Below are 25,596 nucleotides of genomic sequence, written 5' to 3' on the forward strand. Positions count from 1 at the left end.
GAAGGGATCATTCTCTCTACATCTGCCTACCCACCATGTGACCTTGGGAAGGAGGAAAGAAGGCTACTTTGGCACTGGGCACCTTCACAGGGTCGCCTATCACTGTGACAATAGTGAAGCCACTTAGGACAGAGAACATCAACCAACAGAAGACAGTTGTGCCCAGCTTGGTAGATAAGTTGGTTTGTGAGCACATTTGAATCTCCTCTTCTGGAACACACAGCAATATTTCATGACTTTTGTATTGATCAATGACTCATGTGGTTGCAAGGGATAGAAACTGAACTCCAGTCAGCTTAGCCATAACAGAAACTGATTGCTCTTGAAACTGGGAAGTCCAGAAACAGTATGGCTTCAGGTATGGCTTGACCAAAGGGCTCAGATAATATTATTAGCTTTCTCTTTCTCTCTGACACTTAACATATTAAAAGTAAATGAGGCAGACGCAGGCAGCGATCATCTGCAGATGAAATCGTTAGATAAAAGGCTGATGAAGAAATGTACAATAGAGGGATCAGCCTGTCATCAGTCAACCCCCCTGATCAATTTTAGCATTCAGCTCAAAGTGGGAACAATTGGACATTGTAAGGCCCTTATGAAATATTCTTAGGGAAATGTTTTATCTGAATCGATTCAACCCTTGTTTTAGTTTGAGATCCCTCCGAAGCAGTCAAGTTTTGTTTGTTTGTTTGTTTGTTTTTAGTTTATTTGTTGTTGTTGTTGTTTTGAGACAGGGTCTTGCTGTCACCCAGGCTGGAGTGCAGGGGCAGGAACATGGCTCACTACAGCCTCCACCTTTTGGATCAAGTGATCCTCCCACCTCACTCCCACCTCAGCCTCCCAAGTAGCTGAGACTACAGGTGTGTGCCACCATACCCAGCTTTTGTTTTGTTTTGTTTTGGTAGAAACGGGGTCTCACTATTTGCCCAGACTTGAAGCAGTCTTAAGATGAGAATTCAAGTACATGTAATGTATTTCAGAGGTATTTTCAGAAAGTGCTGACAGGGAAGTGAGGAAGTGAGGCAGGGAAGGAAAGGCAGTCAGTAGAGGGTGAGTTGTCAGGCAACCTAGCACTGTGGGTGATTAGAGCTTAACCCAGCCTGGGCAGTCTGGCAGCCAGCATAAACTTATGCCACTCAGCATCATCCCACCCAAGGGATGGAGCAGCTGGAGTATTTGGTTAGCAATTCCTATAAGTCATTGATTAAGGACTGTTCCTGATAAGGGATGGTTGAATCCCTAGCACTTTGGCCAGTGGACCCTGGTAGCCAAGAAAGCCTTCAGGCAAAGAGATGAAAGCACTGCTAGTTAACAGTGGGCTGGTGTGCGCTAAAGTGGTAAAGTCAAGAGGACAGGCATGGGACCCAGACAATGTCCACCACAGATTTCTAGAGCTCACTGCTATTTACTAGAAATACAGGGGTTTGGGGGATATGTTAAATGACACCACCAGGACCTCACATAATGACAAAGAGGTTAATTCTCAAAGACTTATAGTCCTTAAGGTGCATACATCTAACAACAGAAAGTCAAAATATGCAAGGCTGGTATAACATAAGGAGAAATGGAAAAAGCCACTATTACAGTTAGAGACTTTAACAGTCCTCTCTCAGTAATGAACAGATCCAGCAGGCAGAAAGTTAGTAAGGCCATGTTGAACTTAACACCACCCTCCATCAACTGGATGCAATTGATATCTATGGACCACTTCACCCAACAATAACAGAATACTCATTTTTTCTCAAGGTCACATGGAGCATTCACCAAGCTAGATCACATTCTGGGCAATGAACGCATCTTAACGCATTTGAGAGAAGAGAAACCATAGAATATATGCTCTCAGACCACAAGATAATTAAACTGGAAATCAATAAAAGAAAGATATCTGGAAAATTCCAAAATACTTAGAGATTAAGCAACATGCTTCTAAATCATACATGGATCAAAGAAGAAATTTTAAGAGAAAGTTAAAAATATTTCAACTAAATGAAAATAAAAATACAACTTATCAAAATGTGTGGGATGCAGCAAAAGCTGTGATTAAGGGGGAATTTGTAGCATTGAATGCAGATATGAAACAAGAAATATCTAAAATGAATGATCTAAGGTGGAAGCTTAAGAAACTAGGAAAAGAAGAGAAAACACGTTCAAATTAAGCAGAAGAAGAGAAGTAATAAAAAGTGAAGGACAGGCTGGTTGGGTGGTGGCTCGTGCCTGTAATCCCAGCACGTTAAGAGGCTGAAACAGGAGGATTGCTTGAGGCCAAGAGTTCAAGACCAGTCTGAACAACATAGCAAGATGCTGTCTCTATTGAAAAAAAGCAGTAGAGAAATCAATTAAACTGAAAACAGGAAATCAATGGAGAAAATAAATAAAACTTAATGGCATCATAAGAAGCGAACAGACAAATTCAGAACACACAGCATTATGTACGACTTTGTTTTTGCAACAAGGCAGTGGTGTAAGGAGCGTTGCTCCAGATGAAAGATAACTAAGAGGTATCTCAACCAAATGTGACTGTGTGCACTTCAGGCCTCAATTAGAACAAATCGATCACAAAAGCCTGTCTTCGACCATCAGGAGAATTTGATTCTAAACTCAACATTAGATGATAATAAGTTAAGGTTGTTCATGTGATATTGCATTGAGGTTTTGCAAAAGACTGCTTATGTTATTTAGAGATGCCCACTGAACTGTTGTAGGGGTGAAATAACACAATGGCTGGGACTTCTTTTAAAATTGTTCAGCAATAATTTTAAATAAAACCAGGATCTGATCCTGCCTTCATCTTATTCACTCTACCTGGACCTATAAGACCTTGTTTTCATTTAACATTTAAAATATAAATGATATTTAAAATCACAGAGTATTGTGCATGAATTTTGTAGTTTTAAAAATGTTGAGCCAGGTGCAATGGCTCACACCTGTAATCCCAGGTGGCCTAGGTGGGCAGATCGCTTGAGCCCAGGAGTTTGAGATTAGCCTAGGCAACATGGCAAAACCCTATCTCTACTAAAACACAAAACATTAGCCAGGCATGGTGGCTCGCAACTCTATTCCCAGCTATCCAGGAAGCTGAGGTGGGAGAATTGCTTGAGCCCAGGTGGCAGATGTTGCAGTGACCCATGATCATATCACTGCACTCCAGCCTGGGTGACAGAGCAAGACCCTGTCTCAAAAAAAAAAAAAAAAGTTCAATTAAGATACTATTTATTTTGATTACTGAAGTTTTCAGTGCTCCCTTAAATTCTGCATTAGAAGCAGAGTGCCTCGTTCTCCTTACCCTGGTCCTGGCACCGTATCTAATCCAAGTTGCCTTATTTCTTTCACCCTGACCTTGGGCGACCAAAACCAGCCACCGTTTTCCAGGTAATAACCCACTGTGGGTTTCTCCACCATCTACTCTCACCGCATGGACATATTTAACATACTCTTCCACCCTCCAATGAGCCATAAGGCAGGCACATCTCAAATGTAGGATGTGATGGCTTGTGGTTAATTAGGAGTCTCGCCAAAGGGGAACACACTATTTGCAGTCCTTGCCTTGATTGACGGGTCCACACTCCCAGCCTGCCTTCAGTTTTGTTAGTGTTTTTAAAACAGCTTTAAAACCATCATGACCATTCCAAATGCTTGTCTCCACCATGCACTCTTCAAGTTCTCACTTTCACCCCCTTCTAACTTGATGAAAGTCACCTTCTCCCACCCCCACCCCCAGATGGGAGCCTCATGGATTATCTGGGAGTATTTCTCTGCCTTGTTTCCAGCAGTGAACAGAGAGCTGAGTCTTTTTCTCACTGTGCGTGTACCTGCTGTCCCCTAGCTCTTAGCTGGAAGAATTCTTTTAGACGCATAAGGTTCTGTTTCACATGTTCCTGAAACTCTCTTGGAAAATAATAAAATGGCACACTTGGAAGGTCCCTAAAGAATAACTGAATCCTGTGCTTCTTAACTTTTTTTATGAGGTGGACGATTAAAGTTCTGTTAAAAGCTAGACGCGTCTGGGTTCAAATTTTGGCTCTGTTGCTGTGGGTCTTTAGACAAGTGTCTTAACCTCTCTGAGTCTGTCTGTCTTTTATCTGTAAAATAAGGTTAAAAATATTATTGACCTCATACAGTTATTGGGATAGTAAGTGAGATGATGTATGTGGAATGCTTAGCATGATTCTTGAAACTAAGTGCTTAATGCATGTTAGTTGCAATTATCATTTTTGGACTCTCTTGTACCTCTTTGAGAATCTATAGAAAACTATGGAAAGATGTCTCAGAAAAATATACATTAAAGGTTTACATTCTTTTGCATAAAAAAAATCCCAATTAACCTGGGCACAGTGGCTCACACCTGTAGTCCAAACTTCTTGGGAGGTTGAGTTGGGAGGATCTCTTGAGCCTAGGTGTTTGAGCTGCAGTGAGCTATGATCATGCCAGTACATTCCAGCCTGGGTGACAGAGCAAGACCTTGCCTCTAAATAAATAAATAAATAAGTTTTTAAAATTAATCCAGAGGTTGGGCCAGGCACGGTGGTTCATATCTGTAATCCCAGCACTTTGGGAGGCTGAGGCACGTGGATCACGTGAGGTCGGGAATTAGAGACCAGCCTGTCCAACATGCTGAAACCTGTCTCTACCAAAAACACAAAAATTAGCTGGATGTGGTGGCACATACCTGTAATCCCAGCTACTCGGGAGGATGAGGCACAAGAATCGCTTGAATCCAGGAGACAGAGGTTGCAGTGAACCAAGATCGTGCTACTCTACTCCAGCCTAGGTGACAGAGGGAGACTCTGTCTCAAAATAAATAAATAAATAAATAAAATTAGTCCAGAAGTACTTTGTATTATTATTGTAAACATAATTTATGAAAAATAATAAAAAATATATTAGTATACTGTAAGTCCATTTAATAGACAAAGTATAAAAAAGAAAGCATTCATTTCCTACCTCGTAAGAAAGTGACAGCTCCTGGCTTCCAGGTTTCCTCCATCAAGGTGGACATCCTGACACTATGGTTTACCTTCTTGTAAAACCAAGAGTAGCCACAGAAGATGCACCTGTTTATCTTGTTTCCCTTGCTGCGATTATTTCCCCCATTACTACATAAGCTTTCCATATATTTTTAAAATCACCATTTTGTTCTGATCATGAAATTGTTACGCACTCAATGTATGATTAAGGTGAAAAATGAAGTCTCCCGAATCTGACCCTAGAGATAAGCATTGATAGATTGGTTTATATTGTTTCAGAATTTGCTCAGGGCAGATAGTATTGTGTACCTGTCTACCAGGCTTGGAGTACGTTCTGTCTACACAGAGGTGATTTGGTAGGTGGCTGGAGGTGGAAGCTTCCACGGGCCACACACCTGAGATTGCATGGGAGCATGAGATGGGAGCCACAGGGATTATCTGAGAGCATTTCTCTGCCTTGTTTCCAGCTGTGAACTGAGACAAGAGGGGAGTCTTTTTCTCAATGCCTCCAATAGTCCTTGAGTGACCTTGGACAGTCCTTCTAACTTCTCCAAGCCCCATTACCTCATTTGTAAAATGGGGGAACTAGTAATATCTAGTTTGAAAAATTGTGGTAAATATTACATGAGTTGATGCATGCAAAGCCTTAGCACTGGTTTCTCCCTGTTGGCACACGGACATTTGGGGCCGGATACTCTGTGATGTGGGGACTGTCCTGTGCATTGAAGGATACGTAGCAGCATCCCTGACCTTCATTGACTGGAGGCCAGCAGCACCCCCGCCAGCTGTGACAGCCTAAGATGTCTCCAGACATTGTCAAATGTCCCCTGGGGGAGGGAAGGGGGGACACAATCACCTCCTTTGCCACTGAGAATTACTGTCTTAGCACAATGGAGCATACTCATACTCAATAAACTCTCCTTAATATTAATATCATCATTATAACAGGGTAGCACATTTGCTGAACATAAAACATTCAATGGCTCAATTAATATAAATCCACTGGCATTTTAACTGTCCATGCAGGAGTCCAATTTCTTTTTCTACTCACAGGCCCTTCAGATCAAATACTCAGTTTAACCTCAGATGCAAACTTCTCCATAGAAGAGCTTTTCATTTCTATAATATTAACATACTGGTGAAATACCACATAATGATATGATTCAGCCACTTTTATTTCCTTTATAGCTCATGAGTCCCCCCGCTTTGCCCACAGGTTAGAGACAAGACTAAGCCTACAATTAAAAAGCTGCTTTTCCTACTATATATACCTAATTTCTCATTCCTCATTTTGCATTAAAGTGTTTTTCCACAGAGCCCTAGGAAGATGGGATTATGTGTGTGCTTGTGTTCATTCATGGCCTCTTTAGGATCTAAACCTCCAGGGATAAACTTGGAAAATGACTGAATTAATCACTTAGGATCTGCATTCGGTGCACATTATCATAATATTGATATAATGCACACACTGTTTTTTGCTTATTTCTATATTGCGTGAGGCCCTGCAGCAATTTTGAGGAAATATGAGACTCACGCACCTGGCTGAACGCTCTCTCTCTCTCTCTCTCTAAATAATCCGAGGTCTCCTGGTTTGCGAGGATCAGCCCAAAATGAGTTACAGTTGCCAGAACATTTTTAAGTAGGGAAATAAATTAGAGTGGTAATAATCATAACAATTATATAATAAACGTTAAGCATTGTAAGTTCCCCAGCGGTCTTAATAACTTAATTTTGTTGTTGTGGGGGAGGTTGTGGAAATTCCATCGTCAGCATCTGGTGACATCATCAGGCTGCAATGAGAGGACAGGTTTCTTAGTTCTGAATGTCACTAAGGTGCTGAATGAGGTGGTACTTTGGCTTTCCCAGCCATTTGCTGGGTTTGAATTATTAAAGTCATCATTTGCAAAATAAATTTAGGGCTTCGTGAATATTTCTGGATTGACAATCTCCCTCTACCACCTTTTCTTTGTCTTTCTTTCCCCCTTTCTCTCTCTGTCTCTGAGAGAACGCAGGGCAGCCACAGCTGGACAATTCATCTAGCTCCCCCCTCCCAATAATTCCTCCGTATCCAGCTGCAAACTGAAGAAAAATAGGACTGAAAATAGAAATGACAGAATGTCCCCAACAAGAGACCCTTCCAGGAACCATGATGACTAGAAAGCCTGTTAACATTCCCAATCCTGTGTGCTGGGAGGTAGGGTTTGGTCTGGATTCCTTCCATGTAAGACACATGAAAGTCAAAGATTCGACCATGTACAAATCAGACACAATTCATAATAACGCTAGCCAATGTTTACATGCCAGGTGTTGAACGAAACACTTTGCTTATATTATCTCTTTTTTGCTGCAGTCGGGACTATTTTTAAACTTTTATAAATTGATACATAATAGATGATGTACATATTACTCAGGATACATGTGATAATTTAATGCATTCATATAACTTGTAAAGCTCAAATCAGTGTAACTGGGCTATCCATCACCTTAACCATTCATCTTCTCTTTACGCTATGAACATTCAAATTGTTCTCCTCTAGCTATTTTGAAATATACAGTAAATTATTGTGACCTATAGTCATCCTACTGATCTATCAAATACTAGATCTTATTTCTCCTATCAAATTGTATATTTCTACCATTAATCAACCTCTCCTTACCTCTTCTCCCCATCACCCTTCCCAGCCTCTGGTAACCACAGATCTACTTTCTATCTTCATGAGATCCACTTTTTTAGCTCCCACATGTGAGTGAGAACACGTGACACATGTGTCCTTCTGTTCTTGACTTACTTCAGTCAATAGATTGACCTCCAGTCCATTGACGTCGCTGCAAATGACAGAATTTCATTCTTTTTATGTCTGAATAATATTCCATTGTATGTGTATATATATATTTAAATGTGAGATATATATATACACTTCTTTTTTTTTTTTTTTTTTTTTTTTGAGATGGAATCTTGCTCTGTCGCCCAGGCTGGGGTGCAGTGGCACAATCTCAGCTCACTGCAACCTCCGCCTCCTGGGTTCACACCATTCTCCTGCCTCAGCCTCCCGAATAGCTGGGATTGCAGGCAACCGCCACCATATCTGGCTAATTTTTTTTTTTTTTTTTTTTTTTTTTGAGACAGAGTCTCACTGTGTCGCCCAGGCTGGAGTGCAGTGGCGCGATCTTGGTTCACTGCAACCTCCACCTCCCGGGTTCAAGCCATTCTCCTGCCTCAGCCTCCTGAGTACCTGGGACTATAGGCACCTGCTACCACGCCTAGCTAATTTTTTTTTTGTATTTTTAGTAGAGACAGGGTTTCACCATGTTAGCCAGGATGGTCTCGATCTCCTGACCTTGTGATCCACCCGCCTCGACCTCCCAAAGTGCTGGGATTACAGGTGTGAGCCACCACGCCAGGCCCATATCTGGCTGATTTTTGTATTTTCAATAGAGATGGGGATTCGCCATGTTGGCCAAGCTGGTCTTGAACTCCTGACCTCAGGCCATCCACCCACCTTGGCCTCCCAAAATGCTGGAATTACAGGCATGAGCTGCCATGTCTGGCCTATTTTTAGTTTTCTGAATAGTCTCTATACTGCTTTCCATAGTGGCTGTACAAATTTACATTCCTACCAACAGTGCATAAGGGTTCACTTTTCTCCTTAACATCTGTTCATCCTTGTCTTTTTGATAAAAGCCATTTTATGTGGGGTGAGATGATATCTCACTGTGGTTTTGACTGGCATTTCTCTGATGATTAGAGTTATTGAATACTTTTTCATATACCTGTTTTTTTCTTTTTCTCCCCTTTCTCTCTCTTTCCTTCCTTCCTCCCTCCCTCCCTCCCTCCCTCCCTTCCTTCCTTCCCTCCTTCCTCCCTCCCTCCCTCCCTCCCTCCCTCCCTCCCTCCCTCCCTTCCTTCCTTCCTCCCTCCCTTCCTTCCTTCCTTCCTTCCTTCCCCTTTTTCTACTGAGTTGTTTGAACTTCTATGTATTCTGGTTATTTTTTTTAAAAATACAACTCCTACAGGATACTCTGGTTATTAATTCCTTGTCACACGTAGGTTGCAAATATTCTCTCCCATTCTGTGGAGTGTCTCTTCAGTTTGTTGATTGTTTACCTTGCTGTTTAGATGCCTTTCAGCTTGATGTAATCCCATTTGTCTATTCTTGCCTTGGTTGCCTGTGCTGTGAGGTCTTACACAAAAAAAATCTTTGCCCAGACAAACGTCCTGGAGCATTTCCCCAGTGTTTTCTCCTAGTAGTTTAAAAGTCTCAGGTCTTATGTTTAAGTTGTTAATAATTTTGATTTGATGTTTGTATATGGTGAGATGGGGCTCTAGTTTCTTCTTTCTACATATGTTTATCCAGGTTTTCCAGCACCATTTATTGAAGAGGCTATCCTTGCCCCCATTGTATGTTATTGGCAGCTTTGTTGACAACAAGTTGGCTATAAATGTGTGGATTCATATCTGTGTTCTCTATCTTGTTCCATTAGTCTATATGTCTGTTTTTATGTCACTACCATGTTGATTTGGTTACTATAGCTTCGTAGTATATTTTAAAGTCAGGTAGTATAATGCCTCCAGTTTTGCTTCTTTTACTTAGGCTTGCTTTGCCTATTCAAGGTCTTTGTGGTTCCATATAAATTTTAGGCTTGTGGGAGGAATTATTATTGTACCCATTTTACAGATGCAGAGACCAAGGCTCAGAGGGTATGAATCACTTTTTACAACAGCCTTAAACAGGAGAGGTAGGGGTCAAACCCAGATCTGGGTGATTCCAAATTGTTTCTCAACCTCCTAGGAGCCCCAATATAGTGGGTGGAAGCCCAGACTATGGGCTTGTTTGAGGGCTGACTTACCATCTAACCAGTTCTGTGAATCTGAGTCAGGCACTCCACTTTTAACCTCAGTGTGCCCAGCTGCGAATGCGAAAAATGATCGTAGCCAGGGTCACTACCCACACTGTGTCTTTATGCAATTAGAAAAAGGCATCCTTCCCTCAAGTCACCTTACTTCCACGTTGGAATTTTGTCATAATATACTGTCATTAAAACAAGACACCTTACTGCCATCTTCTGGAAAATGGTTGTAATAAATTCAGTCAGTCCTCTGTGGGTTCTGAATCCATGGATTCAACTAACTGCGGAAGGAAAATACTCAAAACAACAATAACAAAACAAGTGTCTATACTGAACATATCCAGGCTCTTCTTCCTGTCATTATTTCCTAAACAATATGATATATCAACTATTTATGTAGCATTTATATTGTATTAGGTATTGTAAGTATTCTAGAGGTGATTTAAAGCATAAAAAATGATGTGTAGGCTATATGAAAATACAACGCCATTTTATACCAGGGACTTGAGAATTCTCAGATTTTGGTATCTTCAAGGAGTCCTGGAACCAGTACCCCATGGATACTGAGGGGCAGCTATATATATAAATGTGCAAAGGCAAGGATAGAAGGATGTGAATGACATCACTTTTGTGCAGTGCATGACCTGCACAACTGTGCATGGCTGCCCAGACAATTCCTCACTGGATTATTAGAAAGATAAATGATTTAGCACTTTGGTTTAAAAAAAATGGCACACAGGTTCTCAGCAAATGCTGACTACTCTGTTAAGCTCTGGCTCAAACAGACTGGATGATATTGTCTCTTTGGGCCAAGTGACAATCACTGAGAAATCTCACTTGGGGATCCTGTGTCTCAGTCAGTGGCAGTCTATTTCTCAACATGTATGTCCCTTGCCCCATGTTTTTGAGTACTGTGGCTATCCTGGACAGCAATTCTCAGCTCCTTTCTTGCCTCTTGGCCAGGAGAAAGGATTGAGAGAACTTTGTGGGGCTGCCTTCAGAAATCACATCTGGCATTTCTTTGACACACTGAATCTCTGACACTCCCTGGACAGCCTTGCAAAATGTTGAGTATGTTCCATGAGCTTTGCCCCTGGTCCTGGAGTGGGATAAGGACATGGATCTAGGGTTCCACAAAACCTTGGTTTGAATCCTATTTTTTCTGTTTACCACTGTGTGACTTTGGGTGAGCAACTTAACCTTGCTGGGCTTTAGTTTCTTCACAGGTGAAAAGGAATGACTTGTTAATCTATCTATCACATAGAACTATGGCCTGAAGACAAAAGGGGAAATGTGTTTAAAGCATTTATAAGTAAGCACTCTCTGAATTAAAGTTATACTCATTAACAACAGAGAAAGATAATTCGGATTTTTTAACAGGTCATCCATTTCCAGCTGCCAATCTGGTCTCTGATGACGTGTTTCTTTGAACCCCAAATCTGAAAAACCTTTATGAATACATTTAAAAATGTATTCATAGACAGGCACAGTAGTTCATGCCTGCAATCCCAGCACTTTGGGAAGCCGAGGCAGGTGGATCACTTGAAGTCAGGAGTTTGAGACCATTCTAGCCAACATGGTGAAACTCCATCTTTACTAAAAAATGCAAAAATTAGCAGGGTACGGTGGTGCGTGCCTGTAATCCTAGCTACTCAGAAGGCTGAGACAGGAGAATCACTTGATCTCAGGAGGCAAAGGTTGCAGTGAGCTGAGATCACACCGCTGCACTCCAGCCTGGGCGACAGAGCGAGACTCTGTCTCAAAAAAAATAAAAAAGTATTTGTATGAAAAGTATTGTATGAAAAAGTATTGTATGAAAGTATTTGGAGACTCTGTCTCCAAAAAAAATTATTTATAAAAATCTAATCTTGTTTACTTCTGCATTGAAGGCATCATAAAATCAGATGTGTCCCAACTTCTGTGGGACACAGTTGCTTCACTCAGGAAGTGTTTTACCCTCACAGATGTTTCTTCTCTAAAAACAAATACCCTAGAGATACCAAAGGCTAAATGGGGAACCAACCAGCTTTGTGTCCTCTCCACCGTTCTCAGGCTGCAGCACCCATTCCTCTAACCACTGTGTGCCTTTTTTCCTGGAATTTTAGGCAGCATCAGGACATTCCCTGTTTCTCAGTTTCTTGTCTTATGTTTTCTGTCTGCCTCATCCCCCGTGCCTGGCTCTGAACCTCCAGTGGCTTCTTTCTCAGCCTGAGGATCTGTGGCTTATTGAAAATGCTCTGGTACACAGAGTACATGCCTGGGTTGTTACTGGCTAAAAAACAGCTGTTTTTGGATGGCGATGTAGTTCATTCTGCGGGATACGAGCCGGGCAAGGAGGAAGCTGCTCTGAAGGGGAATTCGAATGCAGACAGTAGAGAAATGCAGATCCTGGGGTGGCTTCTTCTAGAGCAGGTGGCCTTCCCTCTCCAAATCCATTCACACTTTCATTGTCCTCAAATGTTCTTAAATGCAAATGCAGTGAAATTTTCACAGACATGTAGTGTGTAAGAAGGGGATCTTTGGAGGAAATTGCCTGATCTCTGAAGTTCGCCATTCAGCCGCTGTATACAAATGACTTCCCCTCTCTTGGCCTCAGTTTCTTCATTTGTAAAATACGAATGAAAGATACTTTCTACCTCCTGGGTCTGTTGTGAAGATTAAAAGTGTCAGACTTGGGGCAAACGCTCACTAAAGCTTAACCATTATTACAAGTCTTTTAATCAAATAGAAGCTTTGTAGGGGAAATCTACTCTTAAACCAAGAAGAATTTTGGAAAGCTGATTTATTTAACATATTCTGGATGTCTCTGGCTGGTCTTTTCCATTAAAAAAAAAAAAAAAAAAAAAAATCCGCTAAGGAGGCTACAGTCTCAGCACAGCACAGCTTGTCCCAGGCCACACAGTAAGTTTGATTTGGGCTCCCAGGAACAAAATCCAGGCCCCTGACCTCACGTCAGATGGCCGAGCCTCCCTGCTCTCAATCACAGCCAGAAATGTCACAGTGAATGGAGTCATATCTTAGGGGAGGAAAATGAGATTTCTCTCTTGCCTTGATCTGACCCGGGGCTTCCAATCAGGAAACAAGCTCAGCACCCTTAAAATCTCCTCTGTCTCCTTCTCTTCATTTCCTAAATGCCTGTTCCTCTCAGCGATACTCAAATTCCCAAATGTCTCCCAGCCAAGACTTGGACTTTGAGGACCCCTTTCAGCTGCCCGGCTAAGAGGGCAGGGACCAGAATGAGGCTTTGCATGGGCCAATAAGATGGTGAAAATATCTCGGTAATCAAGACAAATAATATTTTAATGCAGTATATTTAAAAAGCCAAAAATGAATGCAAAAAGAATCCCATGAGGAACAAAATGTAAAAATTTTACATCAAGAAAAAAATCAACAACCAGGATAGCGCCCTCTTACCCGCAGCCCACACTGTTACTAAATAAAACGAGATTTAATTCTGCCCCCTTAGCCTTTATTCCTTTTAAATTTCCTGTAAGGGCCGCATTTGCAAATTTCCACCTCCCCTCCCTGGGCGTCCCCTTCCCCAGAGGGGTGAGCTGGGGTGAGCGGCACAGAAGCTGTTTGGAAGGCGAAGGCCAGCGGAAGAGGACTTGTGCGGGGTCTTTCAAGTTTTCATCTTGTTTCTAACTGCATCCAGCCTGCCCTCCTTAATCAATAAAACAGGAATTAGGTCTCAGATCCAAGAGTCGCTTTCTGTCTTCCAGTTTATGACTTTGGCCACCTCGCAGTCTTTTAGGGTCGCCGGACCGGCTTCCTGAAATACCTGAGGTCGCAGATTCAGGTAGTAAACAGATGTGGAGGCTTCCCGCCGCCAAATGGGCGGGGCAGGTTCAACATCCCGCTTCCCCGACCCTAAGTGCGCAGGGCGCCTGGTGCTCGCTTGCCGAAAACGTTAAACCTTTTTCTTTGATCCCGCTCTTTTTCGGGGGGGAAAAATGTCTGGGGAAGAGGGAAGTAGGGGGGGAATGAGGTGCCTGCCCAAGCAAAGTTTTGATGCCTGCCTGCCTCTGGCTCCAGCTCCGCCCTCGCGGAAGGGGGAGGACTTCGAATTCCAGAACCGGAATCCTTCCCTATTTTTTTTTTTTTTTTTTTTTTTTTTTTCTGAAATTGATCGATTTTATCCGGGAGCTTCAAATCGAAACCAGGAGAGAGGCTTTGAAATGTCAAAGAAAAGTTGCAAAAGGAAAAAGGGGGTGGGGTGAGGAGGAGGAGGAGGAGGAGGAGGAGGAGGAGGAAGGGGAGGGAGATTTAAAAAAAAATAAGGCGGGTAGGCAGGCAGAGGTTTTCTTCGAAGTGTAATCGCGGCGCTGCGTACCTTTGTAAGGGTCCTTAACCTTTTCACCCTTTTGGTGGTGGCAGTGTTGGGCTCCTCGCAGCTCTTTGAAAATCTAATGAGAACTATGGTCCGTCTGCCTGGAAAAATGCCCTTTAGGGACAGGCAGACGCTTGCAGTCAATTTCAGGAGGCTTGGCGGGAGCCGGGAATGGAACCGTTTTTTGCGCAACTTGGGAAAGTTTTTGCAATATTCTCTGCTCAGCCATTTGACTTGGAATGGAAACGTTCCCAATTTTAATTTTTGAAGAAACGGTTTTGCCTGGAGTAATCTCAATCCATTTTGGCGGGGAGGGGAGGGGAATTTAAAAATTTATGCCTTCTTCACCTTCTGGAGAAGGCAAGATCCGGCAGGCGAGGCTGATTAGCTGGGGGTCTCCTTTGCGACCCCGGACTCGAAGCAGGAAATCCTGGGTGCTCCTGAAGCTCCACCTGCACCGGGTTCCAGCGAGAGCACCTCCTCACACTCGGGGCGGTGTCCCCCAGTCCTTTTCCTTCTGGACTCCAGGACCTGAGGCTCCTGCAGGAGGGAGCTGGGGAAGAGGGATGAGTTCAAAACTATCTCCCTCTCCTTCCCTTTGAGATAAGGCATCAACTTGGGAAGATTCCCGACTGGTGCAGGGAGCTGCCTTTTCAAGAAGCCTGGGAAATGCAGATTCGATTGATTTCAGGGAGTTTCCAGTCTTTTTGCTGCCCTGGGGCTAAGAGGGACGAAATACATTTTTTAGGATTCATGGGAAACCTAGTTCTAATTATTAAGAGGCTGTTTTCAAGCCCCTCTGACCGCAAGGAGCCCTGGGGCTTGGAGCGAGAAAGTGGGTGCAGGTCTCTCCAAAGAGAGCTGAGCTCATTCTGCAGCTCCCTCTCCAGCAGTGGCCCAGGGCTGGCACTGCAGAGGGAGGAAGGCAAAGTGGGCACATAAGGGCTCTGGGGTCACTGCCGGCAGCTGTCCCCAATGGCCAGTTATGGGGGGAAAGGCACTGAGAGGCTTGTCGGCTAAGGAGAGATGGAGCGAACATCAGAGAGATAAACAGAGGGAGAGGAGCATCAAGGAAGGAGACAGCTTGAGGAAGAGATGCATACAGGAAAACAAAACACAGTGAGCTATTGAAACAGACACGGATAGAAGCAGCGGGAGAGCAATAGACGAGAGACACACACAGAGCAATGCAGAAAGAGACATAGGTGGGAATTGCAGCATCCTGGGACTAGAGGGTGCGTCACCCACAGCCCGGTGATCCCGGGTGGCCAAGCTGCAGTAAGGTAACAGAAATCTCAGTTTCTGCATGCCCTGAACATGGGAGTACCAATGATGGGGCAAAGTGGCTCCTGCCAACTCTTCTGCCTTTCAGGGAGGGGCACAGTCAGAAGAGAGGGCAGAATCCTTTACAGCATAGGGACCCTGTGGACCAGGCCTGAGTGGCACTGCCCAACACAGCTGGACCCATGTGCATGCCCCCCAGAGCCCATCACTGTCTGCAAATTTTGCTGTGGGTGCTTTCCAACACACATAGTGTATCCACTCACTGAGGCCTTAGCCATGCTCAGCTCCTGCCATTACCGTTACCTCTGGGAGCAAATTCTGCAAGAAACTCAATCTGCTGTGTGCAGAATTATGGGTTATTCTTGGCTCCAGGCTTGCCCTCACCCTTGGTGCAAACACAGACATCCACACAGAGCAGACCAGGCTTTGCAGGAGTGCTATGGGGTTTGGAGTTATGCTGGGGAAACTGACCTCTTGTTTCTCCCTCTCTGGGGCTGGAAACCTCCCAGCACCAAGGAGGAAAAACAAAAGTATTCAGAAGCAGATTTGGAGGGAAACTCACCTTATTGTTCTCTGGTTTTGCCCAAAGATATGGCTTGTCAGGCACTCCTGAAAAGGTCTCCCTGAATCCCTTCCCAGACCAAAGTACAGCTGGTGTTGTTGAGGTGATCCCTGCATACACTTGAGGCTCCTTGTGACTTCCCTAAAATGATATGCAATATTGTGCATGTCTACACCTTTGCCTCTCTATATCTGTGTGTGTCTGTCTCTGTCTTTTTGTCTCTGTCTCTGTCTGTGTGTATGTGTCTGTGTATTTTGGATATGGGGCTCAGCTTCCGTCAGGTTATCCAAGAGCTCCGGGACTCCAAAAGGGTTCTGAACTTCTGGGCCAGGAGGTTAAGAATATTGGAGGACAAGTGGTACCCATAGTCACCAGCATGTGTAGAAGAACCTTAATGGCAACACTGTTGCTAAAGCCCTACAAGTGAAACAATCTAAGCAACCATCATCCACTGTGAAATAGATAAATACATTGTGGCAAATTCACTGAGAAGAGTACCATATTGCAGCGAAAAATGAATGAACTACAGCCTCTTGCAAACAAGTGGATGAATCTCACAAACATAACATTGAGTGAAAGAAGTGAGATACAAAAGGATAGCTTCCTATTGCTGCCTGATTTTACACCTGAGGAATCTGGTTCAACTTGAACTGTGGTGTGTGTCATCTTTTCAAGCTTCCGACGGCTCGACTCTAAACTATTTTGTTAGCAGTGGTCTTGGCATGATCCCAAGGGTTTACAATGAAGGATCTGCCCCCCTTATAATGCTGAAGGAGGGAGGAGCAGAAAAAAAAATAATTAAATGGGGCAATGTGCCCTGGGTGGGAACTTAACTTGGCCAGGGACAGTACAGATGGAGGGGTAAAGCAGCTCTGGAACTTGGAAAATAATTATTTTCCAGCCTGTATTATTGTCCCTGGGAGCACATTAAGGTTTGAAACTCAATTCCAACCATTTCAAGAAGGATGTTTAAAAGTTGGCTCTACCATCACTCTACTCTTCCTTCTAAAGCTAATTTTTTTAAAAAAACAAAACAAAAGTCTTACAGTCCCCGACTGCCTCCAGATTCTTTAAAAAGCCCAGAATATGATGATCTGGGCAGGATTACTGATCACAACTTGCCCAGAGAGGTTACTCTAATAATCTTTTCAATTAAAACTTTGCTTTCAATCTCTATACCAAATAGCTATGTATGTATTTCCCTGTTTTCTCCCTTGTTAAATTCCTCAGATGCAGGAGCCAAGGGAAGCCTCATGCAGAACCAAATTATCTTTGTGTTCTACATGTTTGGTTTTTAATAATAAAACAAAACAAAGCCCAAAGGTTGCAGACCTCCTGACCATACTTTTATTACTTGATCGGACGGAACACGCCACAGCCATGCATGGGCGAAGTGAACCATGCCTGGGAGAGGGACATTTCTTTTCTGACCTGCGCTGTCCAGGGAAAGCTCTCGTCTTGTCCCCTAATCCCAGTCCACTCCGAAATCATCCACGTTTGCCCCTTCTGAAGAGGCTGGAGGTTCTTCTGGCAGAGTGGGCTCTGGCTGAGAAGTTGCCTAGTTTGAAAGTAACTCAGTTCAGGATTTAAAAAAAAAATTTTTTTTAACAGCTTAGATCACTGCATGTATTTGCCTAAGCCACTTCGTTTTCCCTTAATTCAATAAATATTTATTTTGAAGATTCGTTGTCTGCCACTCGGTGGGCAGGAACTAGAGATAGAGAAGGAAGCATGATAAATGTAATCCCTGCCTCAGGAGTTAGCCATTCTAGAGGAGAAACAGACAGTGAGCAAGTTAAAATATATATATTATGTTAATATATTATACGTCTTATTTATCTATAGAAAATATTTCTTACTTATATATAAATATATATTTTATTTATTTATATAAAAATATATTTCTTATTTATTTATATAAAATGTATATTATTTCTTATTTATATAAATATATTATGTGTCTTATTTATATAAAAATATACTATTATTATAGAAAATATATTCTATATTTCTTATTTATATACATATATTTTATATTTCTTATTTATTTATATAAATATATTTCTTATTTATTTATATAAATATGTATTTCTTATTTATTTACATAAAATATATAGTATAAATTAAATATATGTGGTTTTATATATAATTTTAGAAATCATTAAGTACTATGAAAAAATAAAGTCATGTGAGAAAGAATTATGATGCATGAGGATATCTTTTAAATAAAACAAGGTCAGAGAAGTCTTTAGCCTCCCTAGAGAAGTGATTTTTCATAAGACAGGTTTATCGAGATAATTTACGTACGTTAAAATTCTCCCTTGATAATGATATAGTTCAAGGAGTTCTGATGAATGCGTCTCATTGCATAACTACCACCGAATCAAAGTACAGAACATTTTCCTGCCCCCGAAGTCCCTTTGAATCTTTTTACAGCCTGTCCATTTGCCCCCAATCACCAAGCCCCCACAGCCTCCCAAAACTACTGATCTGTTTCCTGCCCTTTAGTTTTGCTTTTCCTGGAATGTGGTTAAAATGGAATCATACCGTAAGCAGCCTCCCGTGCCTGGCTTTTTTCACTTAGCCCAGTGTGGTTGAGATCCATCCATGTTGTTGCAAGTATCACTGGCCTGTTCCTTTCTGTGGCTAAATAGTATGGGTGGTACAGATGAAACACAGTTGGTTAGTCCATCCCCCCATTGATGGACACTTGAGCTGTTTCCAGTTTTTAGCTCTTATGTAGGAAGCTGCTCTAAACACTTATGCATGTCTCTTTAGGTGGATATGGGTTTGCCTTTTTCTTGGGTAAATACATAGGAGTGGAATTGCTAGCTTATATGTGTGCATGACTATGTATAGTTTTATTAGAAACTCCCAAACTATTTTCCAAAGTGGTTCTGTCATTTGTCATTCCCACCAGCTCCACACCCTTGTCAATACTTAGTATCGTCAACCTTTTTTATTTTACCCATCTTAGTATATACATAGTGCATTTCCCTGATGACTGATGATGTTGAGCATGTTTTTGTGAATGTATTGGCTATTACATAAAATATAACTTTCATGCTATGTTTACAACATGTAATTATCAATTATTTACATGTTTGTACTCTATAACATATACGTCATATAAAGCAGATTTTAATTAAAATTCAATAATGACAAGAAGGCACCGTGATAGGAAGAGGTAGGGAAGACTGTTTCAGGCAGAGGGGACACTGTTCCAGATAGAAGGAACAGCAATGGTGAAGGCCCCTGAGGTGGAGCCAGGTAGGGATGATAGAGGAGCAGAAAGTCCAGCAAAGGTGCATCCTGGTGAGGGAGGATGATATGAGAGGGGGTGGTAGGCAGAGCCAGTGCAGGGCTGCATATCGAACAAAGGAGAAAAGAGAGTCCTTTAGGTGCTATTGTTGCATAAGAATCTACCCCAAGACTTTGCAGTTTCCAATAACAAATCTTTTATGCTCACAGGTTCTAAGAGTCAAGAATTTAGACTGGGCACCATAAAGGTGAATTACTGCTGCTCTACAGTGTCTGAGATCTGAGCTGGAAAGAGTCAAATGCCTGGAGGTGACTTGGTGGCGAGGGCTGGAGTCTTCTGAAAGTTTTTTTTCTCGTGTATCTATTGCCTGTATTGGAACCACTTGGAGGCTGGGCTCAGCTGGGACTGTCTACATTGCACGTACATTTGGCCTTCCCGTGCAACTTGGCTTTTTCACAACATGGTGGTCTCAGGGGTGTCAGACTTTTTCCAGAAGGCTTAAGGATGCAAGCAGAGGTGCTCTAGGGAACAAAGCTGATGCTGCATTGACTTTTGTGGCCCAACCTTGGAAGTCATAAAACATCATTTGTGCCCCATTCCATTGGTAGAAACAGTCACAAACCTGCCCATATTCAAGCAGAGGGAAGCTAGACTTCCCACATGGTGCACAGGGGCATGCTGAAGAAGAAGATGTAGAATAGAAGATATCACTGTGGCAGCCTTTGGAAAGTAGAATCTGCCACAGAGTAAAACCTGAAAGTGATACAGCTTGTTCTGCTCAACAAATGCTTCTGAAGGGTGATGAATAAGCATGTGGATGAATAAGACCCAGTCCTTGAACTTGAGGAATTCCCAAGGCAAATGGGGGAGACGGATATGTAAATAAAAACCATACTGTACATACTTCTACAGCATGTATCATATTAGGCAAAAAAGTCCCCAGGAAGCAATCCATATTGCCTGGGAGGTGGATGAGGGGCTTGGGCTGGGGAATGTGTAAGGGTTTACTATTGGGCAAGCACAAATGTAGTGGAAAGCAGAGCATGATCAAATAGTGATTGTTCAGGTAAAAGAGGAGGTTGCAGATGAGGCTGAAGGTTGAGACTATTTAGAAGGGCTTCTAACTAGAGGCTGGGGAGTTGGACTAAATCGTATAGGCAATGGCAAACCATTGGGAGATTAAGCATTGTGATCAGATGCATGCTGTGAATAGAACACTTGGGGAGCTAGAATGGTGGGCAGGTTGACCATTGACAAGGGATATACTGAAAGTCCAGAAGCCAAGAGGGAGATTTATTCAGCAGTCCAATGGAGAAGCGACAAGCATGCAATTGATTCCAAGGTTGGAGAGAATGAGGAAGAGTTTAAAGTGTCTCAGCAGTGAGTTCAACAGGGTTCTTCAAAAGTGAGGAGGAATTCAGGAGAAGGAGAATGCCCCTCCCTTGGGCAGCTTTGTACCTTGTTAGTCTCAGTTCTAGCTGTGAACTCAAATCATCTGGAAATGCTTGAGCCTCATCCTAAGGCAGCTAAACCAAAATCTTTGGGTTGAACACCAGGCATAGGTATTTTTTAAAAAGCTCTCCTGCAGATTCTCATGCACAACTGAGATTGGAGACTGCTGGGATGAATGATGCATTTTAAAAGACTCCACAGAGACTTTAGAGAATGCTGGTTTGGGCAGAACGAGGAAAGAAATAAGTGATTTTGATTTTGGACATGTTGGGCTCATGATAACAAGGATTTGAACTTTTCTCTGGGAGACAACATAGTTTAATGAAAGTTACTTAATCCATAAAAAGAGATGAAATCACGTCTTCATAGCAGTGTTACAAAGAGGATGCATTGTGCTTGAAAGCCACAGAAAAGATTTATTCAATCTTCGCCATCCAGGCACAGTGCTTCAGGCATTATATCAAGCGCCACAACAACCTTAGAAGATAGACATAGTTCTTGTGATGTCCATTTTGCAGAGGAGGAAACTGAAACTCAGAAAGACCAAGTAACTCACCCAAGTTTACACAGAAAAGGAACACAGTGGCGGAGGTCAGAGACAGCCAAACCCAGGCAGTCTGATCTCAGAAGTGGATCAAGGAGTCTCTGTGCTATAATGCATCTTAGCACCCCCTTCATGTTTGCATAAAATGAATTGATACCATGATGGCTGCTGTATTATTAGCACTGTTAAAATTACTGCCCACGTTAAATCCAGTTTTGCTATTTCCACTGCTTACATTACAAAGAGTGACCACACTCATTCTGTATCATTATGGTTCTCTCCACAAGCCCTCGTAAACCATCACCGTTGCCTTTTCATTTACATGGTCCTCCGGGCCCAAAGGCCTCTGAGAATTTAACAGAGCCTCCACGGCATATCATAAAACAAAACCAAATGCTCTCTTCTCCCCCTGCACCCCCTTTCCCTGAGTATCTGTCAAAGCCAGTGGAGAAATAGAAACCAGAATCTCCAAACAATACACTTCCCCACAGATAATAAATAAAATCTCCAAAGAAGGAGGGAAAAAGAGCGAGGAGTCCCACAAAGGCTGGGGGTGGGGACGGCTTGGGTGCACCGTTGCACGTTGTGCAATGAGCCAAGCAGCTACCAGCAGGCCCAGGGTAAGGAACCAATTGAGATAAAAAATGGATGTCCACATTACATATGCCGTGTGCACATAAGAGTGCGGACGCCAACAGGGAATGCAGTCCAAATCAGCCCCCTTTGCTGTTTTGCACACAAATAAATACACATGTTGCCTCGTGTGGAGCAGATGCTCAGTGAATTCCTATGCAATGCATCAAAGTACCAATATTCATTTGCGAATTTTCCAAATACACGTGTTTATGGGCAATCATTTATCTCCTCTCACAAATATGGGTCCAACAAGAGCTTTTAAAAAATCTTTTGTATTAAGCCAGGCACAGTACCTCACGCCTGTAATCCCAGCACTTTAGGAGGCCAAGGCGGGAGGATTGCTTGAGGTCAGGAGTTCAAGACCAGCCTGGCTAACATAGAAAGGCCCCCATTGCTACAAAACAGAAAAACTTAGCCAGTCCTGGTGGTGTGCATCTGTGGTCCCAACTACTCAGGAGGCTGAGGCTAGAGGATTGCTTTAGCCCAGGAGTTGGAGGCTGCAGTGACCTATGATTGTGGCACTAGACTCCAGCCTGGGAGTCCAGGACCCTGTCCTTAAAAAATGTTTTTTTGGTGTGTGTTTTTTGTTTGTTTTTCTGTTTGTTTGTTTTTCGAGACAGAGTCTCACTCTGTTGCCCAGCCTGGAGGGCAATAATGCAATCTCAGCTCACTGCAACCTCCTCCTCCCGGGTTCAAGCGATTCTCCTAACTCAGACTCCCATGTAGATGGGATTACAGGTGCCTACCACACCCGGCTAATTTTTTTTTTTTAATTTTTAATAGAGACGTGGCTTTGTTATGTTGGCCAGGCTGGTCTCAAACTCCTGATCTTGTGATTCACCCGCCTCGGCCTCCCAAAGTGCTGGGATTACAGGTGTGAGCCACTGCACCCGGTCAAAAAAGTTTTTAATTTTTTTTTGAAAATAAAGATAAACCATTTGTGTTGATTGCATACGTGCATTGAAGCTTTCTTATATAATGCACCTAGAGAAAGTGCCAGGAAGTAATGACACAAATTGATGACTGCGGACCCCTCTAGGGACTGGGGTGGGGGGTGGGGATGCAGGGAGGAGGAAGAGAGATTCGAGTTTTAGTTTACATTTCTTTGATTTTTATACTGATAACACTTTTCTAGGGGGCAGATTTTGACTTTTTTTAATTCAAATAAATTTAGTGTTTCTCCAAACTCTGTACAAGCTACGTGATGCCTTTTAGCTGATGGAGGCTTATTACATACCCAGTTGTGTTGTTTTAGTCCTAGTCTTGGGCCAGAAGAGCCTTGCCTGAATGCCACTCTTCAGGCGTCCCACTCTCTCTCACTTCCAGTCACATTCTTCCTATTTATCAAGGAGACTCTTGGGCCAATGGGCCAGGCTTCTCAGAGGACCACTCTCCTCCTCTGGGCCATGTAGCTGTCACCTACTCAATACTATAGATGTAGTATAGTATAGTATAGATGTAGATGCATACACTGGGCTGTTCATGTGGAACATGTGTGGGATCTATATCTCAGGTGTGCTATGAGCTCTTGGAAGTGAAAATCTCCCTGAAACATCATCACTGCCCCTTCTTCTGGGTCTCCTTCTCTAGTTGGAGGAGAAGGCTGGATGTTGTTTTCTGGTGAAGAGGGCATTATAGTTGGTCATTGTCTAAACTGGGCTTTTCGTTTGAGTGGCATATCTCTGGGACTTGGCTCAGTGACGTTTGTGTGCATAGGGGGAAGGGGACCGCCAAAAGCCTCTTCTACCATATGCAAGCTTCCAGAGTGGGTTTGTGTGGTCATTGCAAAAAGTGGGAATCAGGATCCCAGGAATTATGACTGTTCCCTGACTTGAACCCCAAGACTCCAGACCTGTATTGCCAGATGCACCCTTGATATCTCCATGTGGACCATACTCAGCTATCTCAAACTCAACATGTTCCAAATGGAACTGGTCTTCTTCCCTCAAGACCTGGATTTCCCCTGGGTTCTGGATCTAAGCAGATGGCTGTTCCCCTTACCGAATCTTCTAGACCACAAGCTGGACATTATTCAAATTTCTTACTTCTTCATCACACCAATAACAACAGAAATAAGAAAACTGTCATTAGCTCAGCTGCTTCATTCCTGGCGTGGTGACAAATGCTTCACATTTAGTGTATAACTTACCTCCCATATAACGGTGAAGTTGGTGTTATTATTATTCCCCACTGTACAGATAGGAAAACTGAGGCTCAGAAAGATGAGGAAGCTTTCCAGGAGACGTTCTGACAAAACCTGGTTTCCAACCTAGTTGATTGAGTCTTTCTCTTTCATCCCCTGTGGCTCTCTCTCCTCAGCCAAGTTCTTTCAAAGGCACCCAGTAGGTGTTTAGAGAAACGTGTTGGATTGAACTGAACTAACCCTCTACAGGGTGTTATGAACTGCATCTCTGCCCCGTCCAGTTGGAAACTGTTGCCAACACGAGGTCCTCCTTGGAGAGGAAGGGGAGTGGGCTAAGAGTGAGGAGAGAATGGATGGGAGACTTCAAAGGGAAGGAAAACGATTACTGGGAAGTCTGTTTATAGAGCCAGTGAGTGATGGTGAGGGGGAAAGGCTGAAAAATAAATGGAGGGAGGAGAAGTGCCTGGTTCATGCATCTATCAGCGATTCTTTTCATCTGCTGGCCAAATTATGGGTCCCTGTGTCTTTGAAAGTCCCCTCATTCCCTAAGCTGGAAGCCCACACTTGACCACCACCCAGCTCCAAGCAGTGCCTGATGGTAGCATGGCTTGAAGGTCACCTGTGTGTAGAGTTCAGGCATAATTAGAAACAATAACAAGGAACACTTTCGTAGCATGTACTATGTGCCGGACACTGTTGTAACTTCTGAATGTTTTTAATCCTCATGACACAACCTCGTGAGGAAGTTACTATAATTAGCCCCATTTTACAGGTAAAGAAACTGAGGCACAGAGATGAGCTTGCCTAAGGTCATACAGGTAGGAAGAGGTAGAGCTGTGAGTTTAGCCTAGGAATGTGGTAGAGGTGACCCTTTTAACTCCTACACTCTATGCCTCCTGAGCAAAGAGGCTGTGGGTCATGAATTCAAACCCTGCTGCCCCAAATCGCCATAACTGCATGAGGTGGGCAAGCTGCTCCGTCTGTGGGCCTCAGTGGCTGCATCTGTGAAATGGGGACAATCATCACACCTGCCTCATGGTGCTACTGTGATGAGTCTTAAATAATCCATACAACGGGTTTTGAAAGCCCAGCCAGGAAAATAACATTTCCTGCTTTTCTATTTCACAAAGTTCCATGAGAAGCAAAGAACATAATAGTATGTATACAGCAGCATTTTAAAATTTGCGTCTTGAAGTATTGCAAGCACATAAAAGTATAGAGAATAAATATAATAAACTCTCATATATTCAATATCCAGCTTAAAAAATAAAAACTTATGGATCCAGGTGGAACCTCCTACGTAACTCTCCATAATTGCCTCTCTTATCCTCCCTTTCCAAGGATAACCAACCCCCTGATTTTGAGGTTTATCATTCCTATGCATATCTTTACATTCTTACCTTGGATGTATATATTTATCCTTAAATAATATATATTATGTAACATAGGATGTTGTTTCTCACATTAAAAAACTTCTGTCCATATTCTGGTGGAAATTTTGCTTAACACTGTAATTCTGAGACTGACCTATGTTGACATATGCATTTCTGGTTGGTTATTATTAACCACTG

At 42.8% G+C, this 25,596-nt stretch overlaps 1 long non-coding RNA gene across 2 annotated transcripts in view; it reads right to left on the minus strand.

Annotated features, from left to right (window-relative positions):
• The window catches only part of LOC123567589 (uncharacterized), a 30,426-nt gene extending 16,169 nt beyond the window's left edge, over nucleotides 1–14,257 (minus strand). For both annotated transcript variants that reach the window (XR_010579603.2, XR_010579602.1), the window contains exons 1-2: nucleotides 14,146–14,257; nucleotides 4,667–4,784 (exon numbers count right to left, since the gene is read on the minus strand). This is a non-coding gene — a long non-coding RNA (uncharacterized lncRNA). The remainder of the gene's footprint in view (nucleotides 1–4,666; nucleotides 4,785–14,145) is intronic.
• Nucleotides 14,258–25,596: the final 11,339 nt, after the last annotated feature.

The sequence above is a fragment of the Macaca fascicularis genome, chromosome 11 (genome assembly GCF_037993035.2).
Source record: "Macaca fascicularis isolate 582-1 chromosome 11, T2T-MFA8v1.1".
Classification (NCBI taxonomy): domain Eukaryota; kingdom Metazoa; phylum Chordata; class Mammalia; order Primates; family Cercopithecidae; genus Macaca; species Macaca fascicularis.